This window comes from Typopeltis vanoorti, chromosome 21 (assembly GCF_054136105.1).
Source record: "Typopeltis vanoorti isolate ZY-2024b chromosome 21, IOZ_Tvanoo_1.0, whole genome shotgun sequence".
NCBI lineage: Eukaryota > Metazoa > Arthropoda > Arachnida > Uropygi > Thelyphonidae > Typopeltis > Typopeltis vanoorti.
The window spans coordinates 67,900,996-67,914,840 of record NC_143569.1 but is presented as its reverse complement, the minus strand read 5'-3'; the positions used below and the strand labels follow the sequence as shown (position 1 = coordinate 67,914,840).

Below are 13,845 nucleotides of genomic sequence, written 5' to 3'. Positions count from 1 at the left end.
AAAAAAAAAAAAAAAGAAGCCATTAGATTGAAGGTTTACAGTTGTCCATCAGAGTTTGGAGGAAAAGAAGTTGATGGGGAATTTGCTGTAATTAATTAGACTGGGAAAAAGTACTTAGAATTACAGTATCTGAAATCTTTGATGGCCTAAGGCAACCATATTTGTTGAAGTTTAGAGGAATAATTTTTCAGACGAGGCTGATCATTTCACAGACTGTGGATTTGCACACCTGTGTCTTAAAGATTGAGTGTGCATAATTGAAAGAACATTGATAAATGTAGCCCAATTAGCACATAGTGAGGTTTTCTTTTCTTATGAATAGAAAAATAAGAACTTCCTGGTAGAATCCAGAAGTTAAGGAAGGTAAGGAAAAATGAAGCATTTGCTTAAATTTATGACCCTTAAAAAATATAGAGAAAAATGGAGATAGTAAGTTATGTCTGAAGTAGCTAAACGAAAATGCTTTAAGAAAGAAGGAATGTAGAGAATATGACTATGATAAATTGTTGGGAAAGAATTGAAAATCAACATAGAAATGCAATAAAGAACACAAAGAAGAGAAAAATAAAGAAATGCTGTATTTCATATTATCAGCCTGGCATGTCAGAATAAGTCTCAGAATATTCTTTTAAAATGTGACAGTATACCATCAAGTTCTATTGCCTTATTAACATAGACATCAGTAAATTTCTCATATATACCACTCACTCACTACTAACTCTTTCTTCATCATTCCCTCATTCTATTTTAACATGTTTGTATAATATCGCACTCGCCAGAATACTTCAATTGTATCATTACAGCAGGGGCGAATGCTGTTTTTGAAATTCACGCTTGCTCTTGTTATCATTCAGGGAGTGAGAGGTGTGATTGAAGTCTGATTAACGGAATAATGAATTACTGACCATTTAAAACTATATATTTAAAATTTATGGACATTTAATCATACAAATACAACATTTATTTTACGAATGATATTCTATCTTTTTCAATTTAGCTACTTGAATACAAATTCTACCCTATGGTTCTTCTTTATGAACTGGTCAATAACATTGTCATAAAAAGTTGGTTGTAACTTCATTTTCCCAAGCAACATGCACACTTGTAAAGGCTGGCTGAAGCTCACTGACTAGAGCTACATTGATGCGTATGGCCTGTGTTTAAACAATAGAGTGAGACAACGTAAAATGGTTATGCATGCGCATGAAATCACAGTGCTGCTGTGAGGACCTGGAAGTTCCTACAACCGAGCAAGCCAAGGTAGCTTTGACTAGACGATCGGCCTTCGATACACAATGCAAAGCTCATTTATTGCTGCACAAGCTTAAGACGTCTTCTGTCTACAAAAATAAAAGCCTAAATGGAATGCTTATAAATGCATGCATTTATTAACAAATAAATATTACTTCTTTCTCATTTAATGAGCTTGTGCCGCAAGCATGGAGAATTCGCCCCTGCATTACAGTGGTAATATGTCTACTGTTTCATTCTTCTAATATCTCAGTATCCATGTTTTCATTAGACATTAGCATATCAAGTGATGTGCCACAAATTCTCACCAGGTAGTCCTATGCTTAGCTTTTCTTTAACCTTCAACTCTCAAGGATATGCCATTCCTGACACCATCTAATCTCATTGAGATCTTCCACCCTTTTTCAGTTACCTTAACCCTCTGTTTTAAAGCACTCCATCCATTCTTTCTGTTATTATTGTTAATATCTCTATGGAGTCCAAAGACTCATCCCATGATGAGTCTTTGGACCAGAAACATAGTTTAGAGCATACTTATCATAACTCTCCCACAGTAACTGAATTGCACTATGGGAGTAATAAACTCCCATAGTGCCTCAGACAACTCGTCCCATTCGTTCACCACGTATAGAGAAAAAAAAATGTAGATCTCATGTTTTTGCTAACTGAAACTTTACTCAACTTCTAATGATAACCTCTTGTTCTGTCACCACCTGCCATATATATATATATGGCAGGTGGTATATTTATATATATATATATATATATATATATATATATATATATACTGAAAAAAGTTCCCTTACCTCTGAATATTATTACTCTGTTAGAATAAAACCCTGTTATTCTAATATCCTTGCAATGTATAGCACTCACTAATGTCTAGCATCATCTCAAAAGTAGCTTCCTTTCCTTGTATTTTATTTTTTCCTATATTATTATTATTATTATTACCACCCCAAGACCTCATGGAGTCAAAGACTCATCTGGGAGGTCCTTTTATCACACACACAGCTCATCATACCATGTTTTAAATACATTCAAACTCTTTGCAGACACCACATTCTCAGGCAAGGCATTCCAATCATTCACAACTCTTCACGAAAAAAACCTGCCTCTCACTCCCCTACTCACACCCTCTTTATAGAGTTTCCAGGGATGACCTGATTCTTCTCTGATCTCCCACTATTCTCTGTAAAACGTCTCCTATAAAACTTCTCTCATTGATCCTATATAGTTTCCAGGGATGACCTGATTCTCCTCTGATCTCCCACTATTCTCTGTAAAACGTCTCCTATAAAACTTCTCCCATTGATCCTATAACAACCCCTTACCAACTTGTAGGTTTCTATCATATCTCCCCTCTTCCTCCTGTCCACCAGATTGCAAATTACATCTTCTCAATCTTTCCTCATACTCGACATTCCAGAGGTCAGAAACTACCTTAGTCAGTCTCCTTTGGATCCTTTCCAACATCTCTTCATCCTTCTGAAAACCCAGTGACCAAATCTGGGCACAATAGTCCATGTGTGGCCTAATCAAAGCCTTATACAACGGAACAAGAATCTCCCTACTTCTACACGTCAGTGTCCTCCAGATCATTCCCAGAAGCCTTTGTGTTGTCTTCACAATTTTTGTTATTTGTGCACTAAATTTTAGATCTTTATCCACTATCACCCCCAGATCTCTTATTTCCTCTACCTCCAACAATATATTCTCACCAAGCATAAATTCTGCATCCCATCTTTGTTTTCCAAATTTTAAAACCTTACATTTTGCAACATTGAATAGCTCTCTTCAGTTTCCAAGTTTCAGTAACTTATGAGTGTAAACTCATAAGTTACTGAAAAAACAGCTGCATCCAGAATCCTCAACTTTGTTTAATAATGGTTCTGTCCTCAAAGACTTTAAATAATTCTCTTCTTGTTGTCATAGCCATTCCTAATCTTCTGAACAGCAGTTCTTCACTGATGGTTGATCGCAGATATTCAGATTGCTGAATAACTTGCATGTTTCTTATTAAGGTACACTTATTTCTCAGGCTCTTCTCTATCTATACTTTGAGAATAATATTAGTCTTATTGAGGTTAAGTCCTGCAATCTCATTAACCCTATCAATGATTCATTCTAGCTCCACCTTGTCATTATAGAGGAATACCATATCATCAGTGTATCTCAGATTGCTGACCCATTTGCTGCCCATTCTAATGCCTATCTTTAGTGCCACATGCATTATGTCCACTGAACAGGTCAGAGAGTAGGCATCCTTGACTAACTCCCTTGTTGACCTGAATTTGAAACATTAATCCTACACCTGTTCTTACTGTGGTCTCTTACTGACTACAAGTAAGCTATTAATCATAATGAATAATATGCTTTCTTTACACATTGTCTTCCAAGTTTCACTTACTAAACACAGAATTGTTTGTGAAGTGTATCATGAAAGGAAGGAAAAGGATCTTACCTCATCACACCGTAATGCTTCCTGGTACCTGCAGCCTCTACTTCGGCCTCAGTCCTATATAGAATAATCTTTAGTAGAATCTTACTTTCATGTGAGATTAATAGTTCTTGCATGGAGGAATATGTTATTAAGCTCCTTTGTTTCTATTTCATCTTCATGTCTAAGTGAGGGTGGTTCAGACTTAAGATCCTCCTCCCACTCCCCAGAGGGTTTTTTACCCTTACACTTTCTCCCTGTGCCTCAGAGTTCCTCACAGTACTTTTTCCATCTGTCTTTGATCTTCAGTGTTTCCATTCATGTAGTTCCATTCTGGTCCATCTTTGCTAACATTCATTTATTATTATTATTATTATTATTATTATTCAGCCTCCATTAAGTCAAAAGACTCATCGTGGAAGGTCCTTCCTAAGAACATAAAGTCTGTCAAGACTCATCGAGGGGAAGTACCCCCTAAGAAACACAAAGTCTATCATACCACTCCTTAACTCATTGATCGTTCTCGCTCTCACCACTTCATCAGAGTGGTGAGAGCGAGAACGTAACTTCCAGGGATGGCTTCGTAACTTCCAGGGATGGCTTCTTGTCATCATTCCTTCCTGCTGTTCAACCAAGCGAAAGAACTCCCCAGTGTCAACTCTGTAACACCTCTCAACAGTTTAAATGTCTCAATCATATCACCTCTCCTTCTTCTATCCACCAAACTCTGCAGTCCACATTCCCTCAGCCGATCCTCATAACCAAAATTGTACAGTCCTGAAACCATCTTTGTCATCTGTCTTTGTACCCTTTCCACAGTTAATTTATCCCCTTCAAATCCTGGGGACCAAATCTGAGAACAATAGTCTAAGTGTGATCTGATCAGAGACTTATACAATGGAATGATAACCCTTTTATCTCTGCAGGTCAGTGTCCTTCTCATAATTGCAGCAATCCTGTGTGTTACCTTCACCACCTTTGCAATATGTCCACTAAATTTCAGGTTTCTATCAATCATCAACCCCAGATCTCTTGTCTCCCCTACTTCCTCCAGTATAACTCCTCCCATAGAGTATGCAGCATCCCATCGATGTTTCCCAAACCTCAAGACCTTACATTTTGCTGCATTAAACTGACACCCCCATTCATTTGCCAATCTATCTAGCTTATTCAAATCCTCTTGCAGGGCTACCACATATGCACTATTATTAATAATCCTTCCCAGCTTTGCATCATTTGCAATCCACTGGCAATGTCATTGATATAAAGGTTAAACAATATAGGTCCTAGTACTGAGCCCTGTGGGACCCCACTTGTAACCCTCTGCCTCCTTGAAACTGTTCCACCATACACAACTCTCTGATACCTATCAGACAGCCAATCCTGAATCCAGTTGACCAATCTGACATCCAGACCCATGTGCTGTAACTTAAATATCAGCTTATCATAGGCACCCTGTCAAATGCCTTCGCTAATTCTAAGAAAATTGCAGTATATGCCTTTCCCTCATCTAATGTTCTTGTAACTTTATTATAAAAGGCTAGCATATTGCTAAAACAAAAACGCCCTTTCACAAATCCATGTTGACTCTCACAGATAACATTACCCTCATCTGCCCAATGCTGTATACGGTCCATCACTACTTTCTCCAAGATCTTACTAACTACTGATGACACACAAACTGGCCTATAATTAGACACTTCCAGTCTGTTACCACCCTTATGCAATGACACTATCTTACCTTCCTTCCATTCCCTGGGCACCTTTCCCACAGCCAGACTTTCATTGAAAAGCTAGGTTAAAGGCACTGTCAGTTCCCTATCACATTCTCTCAAAACTCGTGGTGAAATACCATCCAGTCTCAAAGCTTTACTGACATCCAGAGTACTCGGTATCTGAAACGCACTCTCCTCCTGTACCTCTAAACCTCGAACCTGCCCTATCCCTCTAGCATTAAAACTGACTCCTCTAGGATGAAATACTCCAATAAAGTGTTCATTGAACAATTCCACTATGTCCTCTGCATCAGTCACTCTATTCCCATTTTTATCCCACAATATCATTCTTCCACAGTCATTTCTCCTCTTACTGGCAACATAGCTAAAAAATTCCCTAGGCTTTTCTTTGGATCTTAGGGCCAATCTCCTCTCATATTCCAGTTTCGCTTTCCTTACCACACTAGTCACTCTTCTGGCCTGTGTCTTATATTCTTCATGCATCTTCTCTTCACCTGTCTCCTTATATCTCTTCCATAGCCTCTTTTTCGTATGCAATTCCTGTTTAATATTGTTTGTCATCCACTTTACTCCAAATTGTGTCCTCTTCTTCACTCGTGGTATACAACTTGCCATTGCTGCTAACAAATATTCTTTCACAATTTCCCATGCACTAATGATATCCCGGCCTTCCAATTCCTCCCTCCATGAGACTTCCCGAAGTTGACATCTAAGACTATTATAAGCACCTGCTTTATAATTCCACGTAAGTTCCCGTCTCTTTGATACTCCTGCATGTCTCTTCATTTTCCAAGTCAAAACCATATAGTCACTCTCTCCAACTGGTGGGAGAGATGTCATCTCAGTTATTATCAACTCCTGATGCTATAACCAAATCCAAAATCTTGAATCTCTTGTTCCCTCTGTTACATGTTGCCTAAGACATTTGTCCCTCAAGAATTCTAGAAATTCCATTCCCCTATTGCTACATGCATCTTCCTCTCTCCAATTTATACTACTGTAGTTAAAATCTCCCATAACAATCATTCTTCTTGCACTTGCCAAACTTAACTGTCTAAACATCCATCTACAGACCCAGGAGCACAGAGGATGGGTCCCCATCCTCTGTGCTCCTGGATCTGTAGCTACACCCCACTAAGCATCCTGTCTTGCTCACCTCTTCCTCACACCATATGCTTTAAAAATCATTTGTCTCACTGCCTTCCAAAGCCTCCACTCTTATAGGACATAGGTCGTCACTTATCATAAGCAGTACCCCACCACCACGCTTTCCCCTCCTATCCTACCAAAAAATGCTGTACCCAGTGACGTCTATTCCTGTTATTATATCCTCTTCTGTCAACCACGTCTCAGTGATCCCAATAATTTTTGGCCAGGCCGATGCTATCTGCGCCACCAATTCCTTTCCCTTATTCCGGATACTCCTGGCATTAGTATAAAGCATATAAATGCCATTGTTTCTATACGCAGCATTATCTCCTCTAGACTCCACTGGATTCAGTGTTACCTGATATCGTATCCATTCCCACAAGAGGCCACCCCTGCTATCATCCTCCCTGGGACACACTGTCTCATTCAGAACAGCAATCTCTCCAGATGTTTATGTCCTTCTTCATTCAAATGTAAGCGGTCTCTCGCATACAATTCCTCTTTTTCCTCAAATGCACTCCAAGCATCCGCATATACCAGTCCTCTCTTGTCACACATTCTAGCTATTGTGTCATTCAACATTACTGCTCTTCTGCTCAGCTCGGCATTATCATACCTAGGCAACACGCACACTATTTTTCCTCTCACTGTCTTCTTTCGTACAGCCTCAAGCAAAAATCCCATATCTCTCACTGCCCCGACTTACATTACCACTCAAGTCATTTGTTCCTACCATCACAATCATCTTATCCACCCTTTCGCCTCTCTTAATTGCCATAGCCACCCTTTCTATTGTTTCTCCTGGCAAACACTCCTCACGGATCATTGAGTCACCATACATTATAACTCTTACCATTCCCTCTCTCCTATTGTTTCCATTCTCTCCTCTTCTTTCATTCCCATAGGTCTCTCTCTCATTCTCTTTCATCTACTGCTATTCTCTCTTCTAGCATTCCCATACCTCTCTCTCCTACTACTACTGTTTCCATTCTCTCCTCTTCTAGCACTTCCATACATCTTTCTCATTCCTTCTCTGTGCTTATGATCACAAACTTGCCCAATGATCCTTTTTTAATTGTTCCTCTTCTCCTGTCTTTATATCTTCACATTTCTTAGCAACTAAATTTCATTCTCCCAATGGCAGCACACTGAAAGAACTTAGTGGGATTTTTCTCCTGATTCACTAAATGCTCCTATCCTTTTTCTTTCCTTATGAACTGTATCACCTTCTTACTCTGTTCTTTATTTTTCCCATAACTAGTTATTGGCTCCATAATACCATTTTGCAGATTACCAGCCTGATCTTTCCATTCAATTTTATAGTCATCGTAATCTCCTAATCTGCATATTTGCTATTATTAAGGAATGAGAAAAGGATAGCATGAGGACCATTGTGGGGTGCATTCACCTTTTTTTTCTTCCCATACAATGCATCATTCTTCTCCTTAAATTCTTTCATTTACATTTTACTTTCATGTGTTTCTGGCAACCAACTTGTTTGACTCTTGAAGCAAAAAAATCTAGTCCTCGCATCCCATTAACCACACTTTTAATCAACTTGTAGGAGTGACCTCTTGTCCTTTCCCATGTGATCATGCATCAAAAATCATACCCTTTATTTTATGAAACATCTTTTAGTATTTGTTTCTATCATATTCCCCACTCTCTCTTTTACTTAATAACAATTTTTTTAATTCAAAAAAAATTCCTATGTCTTTTCTTATGTTATGTCTCTATAACATTCTATACATTGCACTTTCATGATAAACTTCCTCTGGATCATCTCCACTTTCTTTATTCCAAAGAGGAAGAAGAAATCCAAATAGATCAGGTTCAGTTATATCAAAGCTATTTTAGGACCACTTCTTCATTCCTACTCGTCAGTGTTTTTCAAGATCCAAGAGATTCTCTTTGCTATTTTGCATACTTTTGCAATTTATCCTCCTGAACTTCAGTTCCTTGTTAGTCGAGACCATACTTTTGAAGCCAATTCAGGTCTTATAAGGAGGAGTGGTCTTACAGCAGATAATGATTTTCATTTACTGCCTACAAATATTGACTTGTGGCAGAGCAGGATTCGAGGAAAGCTAATTATTCCTTCGGTCAACTAGGTCTTTTCACACACAGTCATGCCATACTATATGTTTATATATTGTTTCTACCTTCAGACATTGCCAGCTCATTAGTGGTGTTCTGTAGGGATTTGTTTTAGATCCGGTGTTGTTTAACAGGGCCAGTGGAAGTGGGCCTGCATTGCAGGCATGCTCACTACAAGGTGGGCACGTTTCAAAGTGTTTAGTATGGAGTTTCATTCTTTCTTTAAATTTTTGTAAACAAATTAAGTAATAATAATTAGGTAAGTCAATACAATTGCTGCAAATTTAATGTTAGAAAAAGTTACAAATTTACAAAAAATTCTTGTAAATTCTTTCCACATGATTATGATAAAAAATAAATAAATTGCCATTTGTTTGGGGTGCCCATTTCAGCTTTGCAGGTGGGCGATGTCCAGCCTAGCACCGGCCCTGTTGCCTAACTATATATCTACTCTATAACATAAAATGATAAGCCTTTTTTTGTAACGTTTTTGTCAAGTTATTTGAAACATTTTGAAACTCGGGCTAGCCTGAGTGTCGAATCTTCAAAAACATTCGAGTAATCAGAATTCAAAGGGAACTGGCCTGCCAGTCCGGAACTCTGGGGATGGGTGCTGGGGGTGGAACCCTCTTTCGAGTCATCAGAATTCAAGGAGAACCGGCCTACCAGTCTGGAACTCGGGGTGTCAGGGGAGCGAGCCTCCCCCTAGTGTACATATATATACACTATATATACTAATTAGTATATTTAGTGGTTATACTAATTAGTATATACTTATATACTAATGATGCTGGGATATTAAAAGCAAATAGAGATGCAGCTATTTGCAGGTGATTCAAAGTTAGTAAGAGCTCTGAGAAATACTAATGTAGATTTCTGGGAGAATTTAAATAACCATGTGTGGACAGAACAATGGGGCTAAACAGGTTCATTGTTGAAAAAAGTGTATGGTTTGGAAGGCAAGATTTGGTCTTATGGGCTCCATAGTCCAAATTAAGCCTTGGACATTGTAATGTTACTTTCTTAACTAATGGTGTCTTATCAAGATTTTACTATTGTGTTCTTAAGAACACTGCCGTTTTCCATATGAAAAACATGTCCTACCTGCTGCAACTTTTTGAACTTGATTATACTAGATATTATGAGTTCTTTATAAAGTTGATATAATTCATGATTGCATCTGAACCTCCAGAGGCCATTATTCACTGGGCCAAATATTTTTATAGGACTTTTCCTTTCAAAAGATGAAATCAAGTTTCTCACCCAATGCCGTAAATATCCAGATTTCATGTTCATAGGTAACTACATGAATTATTGATTTATATATTTTTGCTTTTATTACCTGACATCTCCAGGGAGTCCAAAGACTCATTGAAGGAGGGCACCTACTCTCCAACTCTGACTCCACCTCTCAATTCACCAATGCCATCTACTGCCCACCACTAGTATTTTCACAGACAATCGCAAACATCCATGCTCATGGTGGGATTCAAACCTGCAGCCTTTTAGCTGGAGAATGGATACGCTAACCACTTGGCCAACCAGGACAGCAAAAAATAATTATGTAACACCTCCAGGGAGTCCAGAGATTCATCGAGGGAGAGCACCTACTCTGCAACTCTCAGTCTCCACCAACCAAAACTACCTTCATCTACATCATAGGTGGCCAACAGCAGGCATGCGGGCCACATGCAGCCTGTAACATGATTTTGTGCGGCCTGCAGCAGGATAAAAACTATATTAAATTATATGTATTATCAATTTTGCTATTAGTTTCAACCCCAGATTTTCTGATTGATATACTAGTTATATTCATTATTTCTGATGACGGAATCAAAATTACTTTAAAAAGATTACTCAATTTATAAAATCTACTGCTTCTCTGTGCGAGTTGTAGTAGTAGATTTCTATGCGCAACACGTAATTGAAAGTCACTTGCTCTACTCTGGTTACAGTGATTAGTTTCAAGTATTTTATATTGTTCTCCCAGTAGTAAAATGATTTAACAAATATAGTAATTCAATACATATAACTATTGCCTTGAAAAAATGCAGAGTTTATTTTTATTTAAGTTCTGTCTAAAAGTATGTGGCCCGTGACGTTTCCACTCATCATATATTGGCCCTCATATAGAATGAAGTTGGCCACGCCTGATCTACATCATCCCATCTACTGCCGACCACCACCACTAGTGTTTTCACAGACAATCGCAAACATCCATGGCCACGGCGGGATTTAAACCTGCAGCCTTTTTGCTGGAAAGCAGATACGCTAACCACTTGGCCTAGTTTAATCTGACAAAGAATATCTTTTGAACTGAGTACACACACACATCAGAAAGAATAAAAAGCCTGATTACATCTCTTTATTTGATTCTGCAATTCCACTATCTCATTTGGTTGGTTAGTGATCATTACTTCTAAATATTTATATTGTTCCAATTTTAGAAAAAAACTAGGTTTTATTTGGTCATGGATAACTACAAAGATAATGAAACCCACTGGTTTTGCCACTAAAACTTGTGGCTTCTGGTGAAAAAAAAAAAAAAAAAAAAAAAAAAATATATATATATATATATATATATATATATTACTAAAACAAATGTGTGGAACTGTTACAATATAAAGGGACTGAAACTATGTCAAACATAGGAAGTGGCATGAGTTAACTATTGTTTGTGGATAATTGGATGAAAAATTGAAGGCTGACATATGGAAAGATGTGATGAGCAATTTCTAAATGTCACATAGGATTAATTCTTGATAATAATTCTTCCTATTAAGTGTTTTCTGAAAGAATGACTATAGTTGATTATTTTGCATTGCAAGTAAAGCTGTCTTCAGTGTAAAGCACAGAGCTCTTATTCTTCTTAATTGTGGTGTGTATTGGGGGAGGGGGGGGGATGAAAAGCCAGGCCTGGGTTGTCTTCTCTGTTGTTGTTGACATCTCAAATGGGTTGTCTTATTTCAAAACTTATTGATGTTTGGCATATGTAAGAAAGGCCAGAGCATGGAATATAATATATTATGTGACACCTCCAGGGAGTCATCGTGGGAGGGCACACTACTCTACTTTGCCAAATACATCTCATCCTCTCCACAACCACTTAATTCTCCATCTACGACACTACTGCCATTAACGGTATCTATCGCCCATCATCACCAACAGCAGTATTTTTTTGTATGCATGTATTCTGAAGGCCGATTTGGCTGTATGCAGGGTGAAAAACCTGAGTTTCTGGGAGAAAAAAACCCTGCTACCACCGTATGAAATCGACTAACTCACCTTCAACTGAAAAAGCCCATATAAGGATTCCCTTCGTCATGACGAGGATTGAACCCAGGTCTTTTCCAATCTAAGGGCACAAATGTTCCTCTATTCTTCCAATTGTGCTACGGCGACTAATATATATATATATATATATATCCTGGAGTATATATTTAGCAGTTTAAGTATAGTCAAAATGTATATGCAGCTTGGGTTAGTGAACGAAGGGTGGATTATTAAGGGTGATTTTAATTATGGCAGTATAGATTGGAAAGATGAGATAGTATTTGAGAATAAAGAAAATGAAGTTCTTGAGAGAGAGAAAAGTCTCAGGCAGTATGTAAAGGAGGACATGTGAGGATTGAGAGTTTAGATCTAATGATATCATCAGAGGATATAATTGTGAGTGGGGTTTTTGCACTTCCCTCCAGTTAGTGAGGGATGATCATGAAGTGATCACCTGGATTGTGGCTAGCCATATGAAGACTTCTGTGAGGTAAGGATATATGTAGAAATATAAAGCTGGTGATTGACAAGTTTAAGAGACATCTTGGAGATAATAAATTTAGTTTAATCCTTTATCCAAGTCTAAGCAAACAAAGTTTGCGCCTGAAGTATCTTCAGGACTGTGACAACTTATGTATAGGTGGACCAAGCTCTCATCACTCCTTGTCTTAGTATTTCTTCTAATGCAAAGCACATCTCCTTGCAGACATGTATAATGCTGTGCAGGCCCTTTCCTTAATGCATAGCATTATACATGTCCGCAAGGAGTTGTGCTTTGCATTAGAAGAGATACTAAGACAAGAAGTGATGAGAGCTTGGTCCACCTTTACACGAGTTGCCACAGTCCTGAAGATACTTCAGGTGCAAACTTTGTTTGCTTACACTTGGATAAAGGATTAAACTAAATTTATTATAGTCTAACCAAGTGAAGAAAAAAAAAAAATCTTTCAACAGCTTGGAGATATTGCTGCATGAAAACGGACAAAGAAATACATAACAGCATCAGTATGTGTGAATGTATTCAGAGGATCAAAAGTTAGGTGTAAAAAGGATGAATGAGAAGATTAAGCATGAAATCAGGAAGAAGGCACATAGAGGCAGCACAAAATAAATAATGATAATAATCAGTTGCTTGAAGAGTATAAAGAGCAGGTCAGGAGAGGGACTCAGTTGGTAAGGACAACAAAAGTGTGGTACGAGCAGAAATTAGCAAGTCACAAAGAAAAACCCATGCGAGTTTTATCAATATATGGCAAGTTGAAAGAAGACTGATTATGGTAAGATAATAATGGATGAAAGTGGAAGTTTGTAACTGCTGCAGAGAACATAGTCGAGGTATTCAGTGTGCAGTTAATTAGGGTGTGAAATCAGAAGCTCAAGTGTGGAGAATGAAATGAGAGAAGACTTAAGGGTGAGTGAGCAAGAGGTATATGAGCAGTTTAAGTAAGTTGATTCAATAAGGCAATAGGACTGGATGACATATCACCATGTGTCTTAAGGGAATGATCCAAGCAGTTAGCATCAGCCTTGGCTTACCTGTTTAATAAGTCTTGCAACAGCACAAATCCCAAAGGGGTGGAAGGAAGGCAAAATTATTCCACTTCACAAAGGTGGTGATAAGACTATGTCAACAAATTATAGGCCGATCTGTATATCTGCAGTTGTAGTTCAGGTATTGGATAGGCTGATGAGCAGTTGGATATCAAAGTGGGTTGATAACAGTTGTATTCTTTGTGCTGAGTTTGTCAAAGGGAGGTTATATTTTACCAACTTCTTTATGTACTGTAAAAAGCTAATGAACATGTTGAACAAGGGAGATGCATATACAGTAGTATACTTTAATTTTGCTAAGGTTTTTGATAGATTGCCACACCACAGGTGGGTCACTAAACTGAAGCC

General features: G+C 38.0%; 1 protein-coding gene across 4 annotated transcripts in view; it reads left to right on the top strand.

Annotated features, from left to right (window-relative positions):
- RhoGEF3 (Rho guanine nucleotide exchange factor 3) overlaps window positions 1-13,845 on the top strand; it is a 424,099-nt gene that overhangs the window by 77,291 nt on the left and 332,963 nt on the right. The window contains exon 1 of one of the 4 annotated variants that reach the window (XM_090411470.1): window positions 9,944-9,971. The exons of the other annotated variants lie outside the window; for them this stretch is intronic. The gene's annotated coding sequence lies outside the window, so the exon portion shown is untranslated. Of the gene's footprint in view, window positions 1-9,943; window positions 9,972-13,845 lie in introns of those variants that run through there. 4 annotated transcript variants of the gene reach the window in all.